The 15,366-nt window shown below is 40.1% G+C and overlaps 1 pseudogene; it reads right to left on the bottom strand.

Annotated features, from left to right (window-relative positions):
• The window catches only part of LOC137637915 (uncharacterized), a 36,021-nt pseudogene that overhangs the window by 19,811 nt on the left and 844 nt on the right, over positions 1 to 15,366 (bottom strand).

The following is a 15,366-nucleotide window of genomic DNA, read 5'->3' on the forward strand; positions in this document are numbered from 1 at the left end:
TCCCATTGCACACTCTGTCCATCTAAAGGAGTCCTATGACAATATGGAGCTTCTTTTAGAAGCTATTAAATACAGCGAGTACCAATGGAGTCTGTGTGGGGACCTCAAGGTCATTGGTCTTCTTATGGGTATGCAAGCAGGCTTCACAAAGTACTGTTGTTTTCTCTGTCCCTGGGATAGTCGAGCTGTATCCCAGCATTACAAGCAGAAAGACTGGGGGTCTAGAAGCACTTTTGTTCCTGGCGAACACAGCGTCAAGGGGAATCCTCTGGTGGACATGAATAAGGTGCTTCTTCCTCCTCTTCACATCAAGCTTGGTTTGATGAAGAATATCGTGATGGCGTTGGACAAAAATGGTGCTGCCTTCCAACACTTGTCTACTGTGTTCCTAGGTGTTAGTGCTGCTAAGCTCAAAGAGGGCATCTTTGTCGGACCTCAGATCCGAGAAGTGCTGAAGGATACTGATTTTGAGGAGCTTCTTAACTTAAAGGAACTGAGAGCATGGGAAGCATTCAATTCAGTCTGTAGTGGCTTCCTTGGTAACACACGCGTACCAGATTACCTAGCCTGTATTGAAAAGTTGCTAAAGTCTTACGAGGATATGGAGTGCTGAATGTCCCTCAAGATTCATTTTCTCCATTCCCACCTCAACTTCTTCCCGCCAAACCTTGGAGCAGTGAGTGATGAGCATGGAGAAAGATTCCACCAAGACATTACGAAGATGGAGAGCAACTATCAAGGCAAATGGAACCCCGGCATGATGGGAGACTTCTGCTGGATGCTCTTGTGTGACATCCCGGAGGCAAAATACACCAGATCTTCTAAGAAAACACACTTTTGACTGTCTGTGGTACTATGAATTGTGTAATTGTGTCATCCAAGTATATTGATTCAATCAGTGTTCTTTATCGATCCTGTTTTATCTGTTATAAGCTGCTGCAACTCTTAAAATGTGCACATATATTCTCTGTTCATACTAAAATGGGACTATTTAAAAGCCAGAAAACTAGAGGTGATAGAGCAAAACTATTTATAAATTTGAATTCAGCACACCCAAATTAGCAAAAAACACCTATCCCCATTCTTACCTCAGACCAAATTTTTTTTTTGTAAACCTGTGTTATTATTGTTATTATTATTACTAGCCAAACTACAACCCTAGTTGGAAAAGCAAGATGCTATAAGCCCAAGGGCTCCAACAAGGAGAAATAGCTCAGTGAGGAAAGAAAATAGGGAAAGAAATAAATTATAGTAAATTAACAATAAATCATTCTACAAACCAACAACGTCAAAACATATAGGTCTTATATAAACTATAAACTTAGAACGAAGCTTTTGAGTACCCTTCCTTCCCAAAGGAATCATATATATACATATTACATAGAAAGGTAAAGAAATCATTAATAGCGAGTATTGATAAGAAACAACTCCACAATCTCACCTGAGTAGCGAAATCCAGCAGATCATAGTAACGCCAAGTGTCACCTTCGTCTGTCATCAGGACGTTGGTGTCATTGTCGCACAGAGCCGACGACAATATCTCGCAAGATTTGGTTGTTATCTAAAAGATAATATATATTTATAAAAGGTGGGTTATATATACTCAACATTAAGTGGTCGCCGTAGATGCATTGTGGAAATATGCATTGCATGATGAGATTATGTAGTACACTGTTAAAAATTTGCATTAAAAAACGGTCAATGCCTGGCAACATTTATTCCAGGAATTTTACCGTTTTAAAAACTGATATATTGACGTAAAAGAGTGATATTACAGTCACCAACCCGTAAAATATAAGAACAAACTATTGTAAAATTACGGTCGCCTGTATTTTATTGAAATGCGGCCTAGAACAGTACATTTTTACGGAGAATTTCCGATTGAAATTACGGTTCTTTTTTAACAGTGTATCCCATGAAATAGCACAACACAAAAACGGTTTTAATGTTATTAGAACGTAATAATCACTTCCAATATGTTTTTATTATGGTTTAAATAAAAAAAATTCATTTTTGAGACTTAATTGATTTAATCTGCAAATAATCTAGACATGTGTCAATTTGAACAATGATGTTTCCTGAACAAACTTAGCTCCTTTACTTTTTTATTTTGTTAAAATCTCTCTCTCTCTCTCTCTCTCTCTCTCTCTCTCTCTCTCTCTCTCACCTGATAATTGAAGCCTTTGCAATTGCTATATTTCTGGCAATTACCGAGACAAGACATCAACCCATATTTCTCTACGCTGGTAGCGATGACGTCACCGTTAAATCTACCTGTTCGCCAGACTGAACTGGCAAAACTTCCGACACAATTCACGCCCACCGCCATCAGGAGTAACAGCAGGAAGCACGCCCACACCCGCGCGTGTTGGTGTGATTCCACGCCCATTCCTCTACACTGAAACTTGGAAAAAAGCGAATAGAGTTAATGCCCATTGAAGACTCACAAACAATATTGTCGCCATTTTTGTTTCGTTTCTTTCAAAACATGCGATTTATGACTTAATATTCCCGACTTAATGAATTGCTAAGTCATATGAAATCGACGTAAAAATAATTAGATTAAACGCAGTATCAAAATTAAATTCGCAATTAGTACTCTGATAATAAAAATCCTTTCTGATATAGTTTATTTAGCATTTAGATTAAAAGTTTTATAAATAATTGTATGTCCCGTTCATTGTCTTTAAAGGTTTAAAGGCCGCTCATGAATGGCAGAGGCAAGGGACAGTGACATTCCCCTATCAAGAAGGACAATGTCGTAGAGACTGACAAATATCACATGATCAGCACCCAAGCTAGGACCAGGGAGGGCCAGGCAATGGCTGCTGATGACTCAATAGATAGACCTTTAGGCTCCCTCAAACCCCATAACCTTAGCTGACAAGGATGGTAAGGTTGCAGGCACTGATGGCACTAACGAGACTGAGCGGGACCCGAAATCCCCCCCTTGGCAAACACCAGTCAGAGACGTTACCAATCAGGCCACAACAACATACATTCAACTATTAACAATTAATAGTTACTTGAAATTATATTTTGTTTATAAATATTACGTTATCTAAATTAAATTCATCAGGAAAATAAAGTTTTAAAATTTATCAAAGTTGACAAGGTCAGGGTTGTGTGACAAACCAAGAGAGGGTTGTGACTCAAAGACAGAATGAAAGCAACTGAGTAACTTTATTACAGAACACTCTCCTTTATATACAAAAACTCAATGCAACAGGAAATTTCCTGTTCAACCGACACCGCACCGGTTAACATTTAGCGGTGAGAAAAACAGACACATTATTCCAGATTCAATGCAACAGGAAATTTCCTGTTCAACCAACACCGCATTAGTTAACAGTTAACGGGGAGAAAAACATACATGTTATTTCAGGTTCTTTTTAGTGCGAAGGGAGAGCGAAGATACAAGCATAATATATACACAAAATGAAATGTCGTTACTATTTACGATCGTGTGACACACGGTTTGTACGTGGCTCCCCCCCTAAAAATTACATACTGTACATGTTAAATAGGGTGCCCTGATCTAGAGAGGCGAACTGTAGGGGGGTCATCTGGTAGGAGATAAGCAGGTTTTAGACGATCAATGAAGACCCAATCTTTTTTTACCACGAATGTTTAGTAGGAATGCTTTCGGACTGCGTTGGATCAAAAGGAAAGGGCCCGTGTAAGGGGCCGTTAGCGGTGGCTTGCTAGTGTCGTTGCGCAGGAAGACGTGCATTGCAGAGTGCAAGTGTGTCGGTATGTGATGCTTCGCTGGGGGCTTTAAATCTGGCAGCATGGAGTAAATTTTCCCAAGACGTGACATATGCGCTGGATATCGTCGGAGGAAGTTGTAGAAGGAAAAAATTCATCAGGGACGACCAACGGGTCGTCATACATCATTTCAGCTGCCAAGATGTCGAGGGCGTCTTTAGGAGTGGTCCTTAGTCCCAGGAGGACCCAAGGAAGCTGAGTAAACCAGTTGCAATCCTTGCAGCTGGACATCAAAGCTGCTTTGACTGTGCGATGAAAATGTTCAACCATTCTATTGGCAGCGGGGTTGTAGGCAGTTGTCTGATGTAGGGTGATGCCCAGGAGATTCGCTAATGATGTCCACAATTGAGAGGTGAAAGTGGTACCCCTGTCAGAAGTAATATGCTCAGGGATACCAAATCTTGCAATCCATCCTGAGAGTAAGGCAGATGTACATGAGGCGGACGTTGCAGTTTCCATGGCAATGGCTTCAGGCCAACGAGTGGACCGGTCAATGACGGTAAACAGGTAATGATGTCCTTGTGAATGTGTGCGATGGAATGTGTGCAAAACGACGCTGAGGTTGAGGAAAGGTGCCCACTCCTGAATCCGTGTGTTGATGTACTTTGGAAGTTTGGCAAGAAGTACAGGCGCTGACCCATTCCTTAGCATCCTTAAAAATGTTGTGCCAAATGAACTTTGTCTTCAGCAGCTGTGCAGTAGAACGGCACAAGGGATGTGAAAATCCGTGAATGAAATCAAACACCTGCCAGCGCATGGGAGCAGGAATCCAAGGTCGCGGTCTACCAGCACTGACGTCACAGAGGAGGGTGGTGTTGGAGTCTTCGAGGGGAAGTCTTCCCAACGGAGGTATGTGCAGGAAGTCCTACATGCTTGATACTCTGGATCCTGTTGTTGGACTTCAGCCAAGGTGTTGTAATCCAATCCCAGTTGAACGGCAGGCAACGTGTTTCTTGACGGCATCGGGAACGGTATTCATTTTCCCAGGGACATATTAAAGGGTGATATTATATTAAGCCACGGCGGAGAGATGTCGGCGTTGACGGGCGGACCAGGCGTCAGACTGTCGAGCGAAGGCGTGCACCAGAGGCATGTGGTCTGTGCGAATGACGAAGGGCGTACCTTCTAAGAAATGGCGAAAGTGACGGACAGCCAATTGCACCGCCAGTAATTCACGATCGAAGGTAGAATAACCCGATTCTGCCTTGGACAGTTTTCTGCGGAAGAAGGCCAATGGGCGGGGCGAGCCGTTGACCTCCTCCTCGAGCACTGAACCAATAGCGACGTCGCTGGCATCGGTGGAGAGAAGGAGAGGGGCATGTGGGATAGGAAAATTGATAGCCGCAGCGTTGATAGGGCCTAATTTGCATTGCAGAATGTCGCTTCTAAAGACGCCCTCAACATCTCGGCAGCTGAAATGATGTATGGTGACCCATTGGTCATCCCTGCCTAATTTTTTCCTTCTACAACCTCCTCCGACGATCTCCTGGGCATACGTCACGTTGTGGGAAAATTTACTCCATGCCGCCAGACTTACAAGCCCCCAGCGAAGCATCACATACCGACAGACATGCACTCTGCAACACACGTCTTCCTGCGCAACGACACTAGCAAGCCACCACTAACGGCCCCTTACACGGGCCTTTTCCTTGTGATCTGACGCAGTCCGAAACTATTCCTACTAAACATTCGTGGCAAAGAAGACTGGATCTCTATTGATCGTCTAAAACCTGCTTATCTCCTACCAGATGACCCACCTGCAGTTCGCCTCTCTAGATCAGGGCGCCCTATTTAACATGTACAGTATGTCATTTTTAGGGGGGGAGCCATGTACCCCTTATGGACAGCCATTTCAAGACCTCCATCAACGCCTCCACTCCTGACGAAGAGGAGGCCTATTCAATGTCAACCGAAGCTGACGTGAATGCCATAGGACATACACGCCTACCCCATGACGTGCTGAAGCGGTGACAAAGCCACTCACCACCCACCACTCGCTCGCGCCCCAACCAACGACTTCTACAGACACTTGCTACTTCCCATCTTCGGCAGTTTTGCTACTACCACAACAGATTCGGGGCAACCTCGAAGTGTGCCAAGGATTGTCAGTGGCCAAAAACGTGTAAGTAGGCCATCGCTCGTGGCGGTGGCCTCGCGTGTTTCTAATCTTTTCTTTTCACGTGATACACGAACGGGCGTGCGATTTTTGGTAGACATCGGTGCATGTCGTTCTCTTTTGCCAAGGGAACTCTTCAGGACACGACGTAGTCTGTCTATGTCTGCCGACGTCCACTTGGTAGCTGCCAACGGATCTGCGATACCCACCTACGGTTTCGAGAACCTCTCATTATCGTTTGGAAACGGTAGATTTAATTGGAAGTTTCTCGTTGCTGACGTCACATTGCCAACCTTCGGTGCGGATTTCCTCTCTCATTTCCACCTTCTGGTCAATGTCGCCCACCAACGATTGGTCAAGTCAGACTCATACTTGTCGACACCTCTTCAACCCGCCCCCTCCAACCTCGCTCCATTTACCAACCGTGTGTCACACGATCGTACATAGTAACGACATTTCATTTTGTGTATATATTATGCTTGTATCTTCGGTCTCCCCTCGCACTAAAGAGAACCTAAAATAACATGTATGTTTTTCTCACCGTTAACTGTTAACCGGTGCGGTGTCGGTTGAACGGGAATTTTCCTGTTGCATTGAGTTTTTGTATATAAAGGAGAGAGTTCTGTGATAAAGTTACTCAGTTGCTTTCATCCTGTCTTTGAGTCACAACCTTCTCTCGGCTTTGGTCATCAAGTCCTTTATGGGTAAACTATCGACATCGGGTATGGCAGCGCGTACAGGTTCGGGTAAACGCCGTATCCAAAGGGCACGAAGTAGGTTCACCTCACGAGGAGAGCCGTCTGTGGCAGGTTGCAGGCGAGTGATACTGGTCATTTCCCTGAGGGAGAGCGAAGCCCTTTGGTCCCCCAACGGTTGTTGAGAGAGCTGAAAAAGCTTTGCTATACGGGCGGCTGGCGACGGCGAGTACTGCTGCAGAAGGTGTTTTGAGGGCGTCATGCGCCATTGGGGTGTCTCCTTGTTCACAAAGCCAGTCGGATATATATGGGAAGGTGTCCTCGGGTATCGCCGCGAGAACATAATCTGCTTCGGTGGTTAGGGCGAGTCACGCCCTTGATGCGAAACTGGACTTCTGCGCGCTGAAACCAAGCAAACGCATCTCCGCTGGCGAATGACAAAAGTTTCAATGGGGCAGCCGCCGCGAGAACATAATCTGCTTCGGTGGTTAGGGCGAGTCACGCCCTTGATGCGAAACTGGACTTCTGCGCGCTGAAACCAAGCAAACGCATCTCCGCTGGCGAATGACAAAAGTTTCAATGGGGCAGCCGCAGCGCGAACTCCCGTAGAGTCTGCCATAGTACCAACGACGTAGGGGCGATGGGGGGTGGAAGGCGGGAGGAGCCAGTCGACTTCCGGGGTCACCAATGTGACGAGCCGAGAGAAGGTTGTGACTCAAAGACAGGATGAAAGCAACTGAGTAACTTTATTACAGAACACTCCTTTATATAAAAAAAACTCAATGCAACAGGAAATTTCCTGTTCAACCGACACCGCACCGATTAACAGTTAACGGTGAGAAAAGCAGACACATTATTTCAGGTTCAATGCAACAGGAAATTAACTGTTCAACCAACACCGAATCGGTTAATAGTTGACGGTGACATAAATATACATATTATTTCAGGTTCTTTTTAGTGTGAGGGGAGAGCGAAGATACATGCATAATATATACACAAAATGAAATATCGTTACTATATACGATCGTGTGACACACGGTTGGTACACTTGACTTACGGGGGACCAAAACTTTTCTTTAAATCGAACATTAGATTAGTTAATTTACAGCGCTAACCTTATTATCCTCGTAAAGGAGAAAACAGATATACAAATGGGACGCAGATTGACATCTAAAACTTTATTCTTATTAAAGTTTTAAATAACTCGCGAACAAAGAATGAGCGGGGAACATTTCCGAGGAAGGTCGGTTTGATGAACAAACCGTTGTCTAAATATCCGAGTAATTTGTTCAAAAATATTACCAAACCTTTGAAGTTTAGTGTGAAGACCGTGGATTATATGATAGATAGATTTAAATACATGTATTTTTAATAAAAAAAAATACTATGCAAAGCTCAATTATTAACATATTAATAATTAGGGTAGTTTAGTGTTATTTTGGCACTCTCATATATATATATATATATATATATATATATATATATATATATATATATATATATATATATATATATATTTATTCATATATATTATATTATATTGGTGTTCAGAAGAGTATTGAGAGTTAAATGGCAGGACAGGATTAGAAACGAAATTATAAGAGAGATTACTCAAGTTCCAAGAGAGATTAGTTCACCAGACTTTCAACTAGGCTTCACATGGCACTAAAAGAGTTGGAAGTCCCAGGCCTACATGGCTGAGGACATCATTCATCGTCCCCTTAGAGGGAATGTTACTAAACATTACCCTTCTTGTTACTAGTAAGTAATAATGGAGTGAGGTTGCTAGGCCCAAGTGCTATCTCATTGATGTCCGCGCACCTCACACAGTACACTGTACGCATTACTCAATGGTGATTGCACCATTTCTTTGGTCCCTGGCTTCAATTGCTCTATATCATTCTACTTTATCTCCTTTCTTCTTCTTGTCTTCCATCTTGATGCCCAACCTCATCCAACTTTTACCTCACAGTGTAAATTCAATTGGTTTCTCCCTAGCTGCACTAGCCTGTGAAGGGCCTCACGGGTCCCCGCGCTAGTCGATGTGGCCCAAATCCGTGAATCCAATCCATGGATGTCTAAGTGGCCCGTCTTTTATTTATGGTTACCCATCCAAGTACTAACCTTGATCGACAGTGAAAGAAAAGCCAACTGTAATCTGAATTCAGGATTGACAAAACGTCTCTTGATTTCTGGACCGGTTGAAGAGATCTTGCTTCCACCGTGAGTAATCGAGAGCCTCTGAGTATAGCTGACAGTACACTTGCACGCTAATCCGATCAAAGATCAATGAAGATGATTGACATTGAAGCGGTACCTTCTAGAAATATTTCACTTCAGTGTTTTTTTTTATGGGTTAAAGACACGAAGTCGTAAATTTCTTTTTCTTGCCATTCCTTTAGTCCGCTGTAAAGCAGTACTGTTTGCAAGATTTATCCCCTTTTTTTGCGTTAGTGGTTTGTACGGGAAATAACACCATAAATCAATTTTTTATTTTGATTGTAAATCAGATTTCCAAGTGTAAATGACAATTATATTTTTCTAACTGACGTCTCACAGTTTGTATAACTAAACTAATTTGTGTACATTATTATATTCCACTTCATTACGATTTATTTTTTCTCGTATCATATCATAATGTGCTTTAAAACTTCCAATTTATTCGAGTTTCTTCGAAGCTACTTTGTCACCTGTCACGAAACCTTTGAGAGTTCCTCAGGAAAATAAACGTAATTGAAGCACGACCCCTTCATTATAAGAAAGCAGCGTGAAGAATTCATCAATCCCATTCGGTTTTTATGGCAGGCAATTGGATATTTGAAGAATAGGTGAAAAAAAAATAGCATTCTATGTTTCTGTTGTACATGTGTATATATTTCATAAAATTAGAATATCTTTGGTAAAGGGGGAAACATATACTTTTAAATACTAAACTTGGTTTATGGCTGATAAGATCTTTTGTCTGATCTTTTGTGGTTGTTCTCTCTCTCTCTCTCTCTCTCTCTCTCTCTCTCTCTCTCTCTCTCTCTCTCTCTCTCTCAACACATTATGCAAGATAGAGAAAGAGACACAATATCCCGCTGGAATTTGATTGCTTGTTATGTGGACCAGCGTTATGGCCCATTACGTTTATCATTTTTTTACTGGAGGCCTTTTTTCACACCAATTGTTATCGTTGATGATTTTTAATGACTGTAGGTGACAATATACACGACAATGGTAGAATAAAAGCAATTTGTTCTTTATTTATTTCTCTGTGTGTTCTGTAATGTGTCCCCTACGGTCATTGCGCATGAATCCATTATATTAATAGTATTCATATCTGTAGGAAGATGACTCGAGAATTTCATTTGGACTTTGCAAAGAAATAAAAGGTATGGTAATTTTTTTAAAAATATTAATTGCAACATTCTTGAATTCATATTGACATAAAAAACATCAGATCTTTTTTGGTTCGATTTCCTGGTAAGATTATTTCGAACCAGTAATATTCTTTGAATTCCTGTGCATTTAGTTATAAATTAAAAACCAAATACATTTTGATTAACTATCGTTAAATGAAAGATGAGGCTCAACTTGAAATGTCCACATACTCTAATAACGAAACTTCTGAATTAGCCTCTTCTTAATAGTATGGCGTATTTTTTTTTCTTTTAACTACACTGGACATATTCATATTTCCGTCCTTATGAAAACTCTTCGCCTTCAGGTTATGAAATTCAAATTGAGTATGAGCCCTCGTTAACCGGTTTTGCTAAAATTGTCATAAAGGGCATTTAGAATTCTGGATATATTGGCTGCTCCACAAGCAAGAGCCCGTGTTGCCACAAGGCCAGCTTATTATAAATCATGGATTCTAGAAAGCGAATGACTTCCAGAAAATAAAACCTGTAAGTTTTTTATTCGAAATTATCACAGTACCTGTAGCATTCAAGTTATTGATTTGTACCGTACGTGTTTCATACACGTTTGTACACTGTAATGGTTTTGATATTTTATCCTATCACTTGCTCTTTCCTTAACTGTTAATAGAACAACTTGTGGTATCATGCTATTATTATTATTATTATTATTATTATTATTATTAGATGCTAAACTACAACCCTAGTTGGTAAAGCAGGATGCTATAAACCCAGGGTCTCCAACTGGGAAAATACCCCAACGAGGAAAGAAAAAAAGGAAAATTAAATATTTTAAGAAGAGTTCATGCTTTTTCCTTTTTGAATTTTTGTGACGTTCTTGCTCGCAAGTCGCTGTACATAAACTCGATGATTGTTTAATAAAGTTTAGTTGCACTCGACTCGCTCGCCTGCACAGATTGAATTTCTGCGATAGTATCTGGAGAATTACAAGGACCGGTTCTCGAAGCTCTATTGGTTATTCGGGAGTCAGCGGTACTCCCTCATTATGGATGAAGAGAGGCAAAGCATAGTATTACATTTATGCATTGAGACTAATAATGCATTATTTGGTTAAGGAGAGTCTGCGGATCTGATGTCTGTTTTTTTCTTTAATTGCCGATATTTAAGCTATTTGATTTAAAAAAAAAAAAAAAAGTAGGTGTTTAAGGTCAAGCTGCCTGATTCAATTTTACTTATGAAATAGAAATGTAGGATTCTTGATTTTGTAACACTGAATAACCATTTCTGAAATAATACTTCTCATAAAGTACAAATAGAAAAGAGTACCTCATTGATGGACTTCAGTATGTAAACAGGAAATTATGTAAACCTCCTCTATTCGAGAGCAACTGTAAATGAACGAGAAAACAGTACTAATCACCAATTAGTAAAAGCCCTATTCACAAAAATATGCCTTCATAAACATCATAAAAACATGTTGAAAGCACCATGTCAGCCACTTATATGTATGTCGCCCTTAATTTAAATTCACCGCTTCCAAAGTCAATTAAATAAACAGTTGCTACCTTCTGCTTCACTGCTTTCTAACTGCTAAGCCCAATTTCCCATTTAGTCAAATTATTTCAATCTGATGTCCATTACTTAATCTTGCATCCAAACATTTATTTACACTGTATTTTGTCGCACACTTACTTCCTTAACTTAAAATATAAAGTGAACTGAATGTATTTCAGTTATTCATTAGATCTTTCCTTTTCTATCCTGAACCACAATGTATCATGATTAAGACTCTAACAAGCCCTTACTGCAACATCTTTTGATCTAACCTTCAATTCTGCCACTCATAACTTTTTACATCACCTCTACAATTAATCTTCTACTGCAAATCAGGTGTTTTTGCAGTTACCCGTCAAATTTGTTCGGGTCTTTAATTGTTTAAACTAATATGTTACTCTACCATTCTATTTGCTGCTAAATCTGAAGGTTATTGTCTCCTGAAATGTAATTACAAGAGATTAATAAAAGTATAGGTTCTGGAAAGTATAACATTTCATAGTTTCCCATAACAATGAAGACAGGGGAATCTTGATTAAAGTGGAAATCGCAACTTTATTAATATTCACCAGAGCAGAAAAGGTAGTTTTTTTTTTTTTTTTTTTTTTTTTTTGTGGGGGGGGGGTCAACCTATTATACAATATTGTGAAATTTTACTTTAGAGGCTAAAGTTAATATGAAAATAATTAATTTTATATTAACAATTTTAGCTTAAGTACCTACCTTTCCTATTGATCATATGGTAAACTTTTCGAAGGAATCGGGCTCTTTTCTATAGGGAAAAGCTAGTTTTTACTAGGAAAGGTTACCCTGGCGGTAAGTAGTAATGCCACTATTTCTGTAGGAGAAAGGTTTTTAATAAGTCAAATCTCTCTCTCTCTCTCTCTCTCTCTCTCTCTCTCTCTCTCTCTCTCTCTCGTGTAAAGTCAAGTGCAGAATCTTTACTCTTTTACGTTAAACTTTTTCCATAAAGTTAAAATGTTTAACTATTAAATTGAGTTGTATTATATGTGTTATTTTTTATTTAGAATAAACCTTCGTTCTCTAATCTAACAAAACGTAATATAAATTTTCCTTTTATACATATAGTATATTATTGGAATGAAGCAAATAATTGATAGAGCGTTCCACCCTGCACCTAAGTGGCTGCATACTCATAGTATCCCTCTCTCTGACTCTGCTCCTTTCGTCTTTGCCCACACATACACCGTATAGTCTGGCCTACTCTTCCTACATTCATCTCTGTCCTCTTACACCTGACAACACTGAGATACCAAACAATTCTTCTTCACCCAAGGAGTTAACTACGGCAATGTAATTGTTCAGTGGCTACTTTCCTCTTGGTAAGGGTAGAAGGGACTCTTTATCTATGTTAAGCAGCTCTTCTATGAGAAGGACACTCCAAAATTAAACCATTATTCTATGGTCTTGGGTAGTGCCATATCCTCTGTACGTTGGTCTTTCACTGTCTTGGGGTAGAGTTCTCCTGCTTTAGGATACACTCGGGTGCACTATTCTATCTTATGTCTCTTCCTCTGTTTTTTTATAAATTTTTTTCGTATATATATGAAAGATTTATTTTAATGTTACTCTTTCAAAATATTTTATTGTTCACTACTTCTCTTGTAGTGTAATTATTTCCATTCCTCACTTGGCTATTTTTATATTTACTCAAAAGAATCCAAAAAAGTATACATATAGAATATTCAATCAATATGAAAACCTAAATTTACCCCAATTTGGTTTACATATTACCAGGTTCCTTAACAGATTTTCAAAGATTCTTTTCTGTTCCTTTCATTCAATAAATCGAGAAATTGTGTTGTGTTTAACTTACCATATCTTGTGATCGTATAAAATCATTATTTGACCAGGAATAGATTATTAATATTTATTACTAACCTTAAACTATTGTAAAATTTCCTATCCAGCAACCCGAAGTATAGTCTTATTTTACATATGCCTGCTAGTAACAATATCTAACGGGCATGCATGCCCTTCAATATTATTAACGTCACAAAACACTTATAAAATCTTGTCTTAGCTTAATCCATGATGATGATAACTCCTCTCATGGATGTGTTAATTCCTCCCCCCCCCCCCAGCTTTTGTGAGCTCCCAATTTGGTTCCTTCAGGAAGGGCATCTGTTGGAAGAAGGGAGGGAGAGGGAAATGGTGATGGTGGGGTTCCCCCTCTCCCACTTCTAAGAGTAAGGGAGTGCCATAGCCAGTCAGTCTTGCCATAGGGCAACCTGTCAGAGACACCTACCGGATCATGGGTAGTGAGTGGTTTTTGGAACAGTTACTTACTACCCTTCCAGAATTGTGACCCTCCCTTATCTCACTTATGGAGAGAGTTCTCATCTGATCCTTCATCTTGGCCTTGCGGTGTAGAGGTGGAAGGAATGTCGGAAAAGAATACTCTTAAATTCGTTTAAGATAAGTCTTTGGGCTTCTACAGTCAACTCTTCTTAGTAGAGAAGTCAACTGGGAACTGGAGACCTGTCATTGACATCTCCCCTCTGAACAAGTATCTTCAACAAAGTTCAGGATGGAAACAGTACAATCTGTGTCGTGTTCCTTCCGAGAGGGAGAAATCATGATTTTCTTGTTTCTGATGGATGTGTACTTTCAAGAACCTGTACATTAGTCCTTTCGAAAGAACCTCCTCTTCTACCTCTAAGGTACAAGTGTACCAGTTCAATACTCTGTGCTTTGAACTGTGTATGGCTAAGAGAGTAGATGAATTGCATGGTCTCACTTCGTCACCAAACTACATTCATGGCCTTACATCAATAGGAGTATATCCACAATTCCATTCGCACCTTTGTACATGGCCCTATGGTTGCTGCTCAAGTAGTTGTCTAGCCATCCCAGCTTCCAGATGGGATAGGAAGACATCTTGCCTATGACTGTTTCTTCTCCTGTCTTTTTTTTCTCCTATCTGTTTTTCTGTCCCCTTTCTTTGGGGCAAAGCAGTTGAAATGTTACATAATTGATTGAACTTGATGCTGCAAGTTACCCTCTGAGCTCCATTCTTTAATCCTAAAGAAGTATCGTCCCCCTTCCTCCCTAATGAAGGGGTGGAGAGTGGAATTTTTACCAACTCATTGATCATCATACACCAAGTATGTTATTCTGGACAGATTTCCTTTTCGAGGAAGAATTTTCTCGGTTCAACCTGTACAATTTATCTTGGAGAGGCCATACCCCATCACTCTTTCCTATGAGAACAGATAGGAGGTTGCTGCGGTTATCTCCTTTGCTCCTGTACTGGACCATGCAGACTAACATTTCCAAAGAAGAAAAAGAACCAACCAATTCTGTTCTAGGGGGACTTCTAACCCACTAAGCAGTGAGTGTCCCTATTCTAAGGACGTAGCTTTATATTTCACTTAAGATGAAATTACAAATTTTTACCTTGATTTGTATTTTTCCAAGCCTTTTAAGTTAAACTTCCCCACACAACCACCCCTCTACCCTGAACCGAATGGTCAGAGGTGGTGGGGCGGGACTAATGCTCTGCAGGCACCACCTGTCATTAACTACCTTGTTAAGAGTTCAACGGCAATTCTATTTTGTGCCGAAATCATTTCCATATTTAAAGGACCCAGATTTTTATAACTAGGAAAAATACAAATTACTTAAAAATTTGTTATGTATGTAAGTTTGGTTGATTAACATGGGAGAATTTAAGGATTTAGCTTTGGTTTTGTGGTTACCACTTAACCACAACCAAGATAGTGAGTATTCAGCAATATAATTAAATTATATGGTAACATTCGTCAAGATGAACTAATCTTTTTCTGAAAGTTATTATTTAGGTACTTCACTGTTATCTCTCCCTCCTTCCTTTGTTGAGTGGTTTGGT

This window comes from Palaemon carinicauda, chromosome 1 (assembly GCF_036898095.1).
Source record: "Palaemon carinicauda isolate YSFRI2023 chromosome 1, ASM3689809v2, whole genome shotgun sequence".
Classification (NCBI taxonomy): Eukaryota; Metazoa; Arthropoda; class Malacostraca; order Decapoda; family Palaemonidae; genus Palaemon; species Palaemon carinicauda.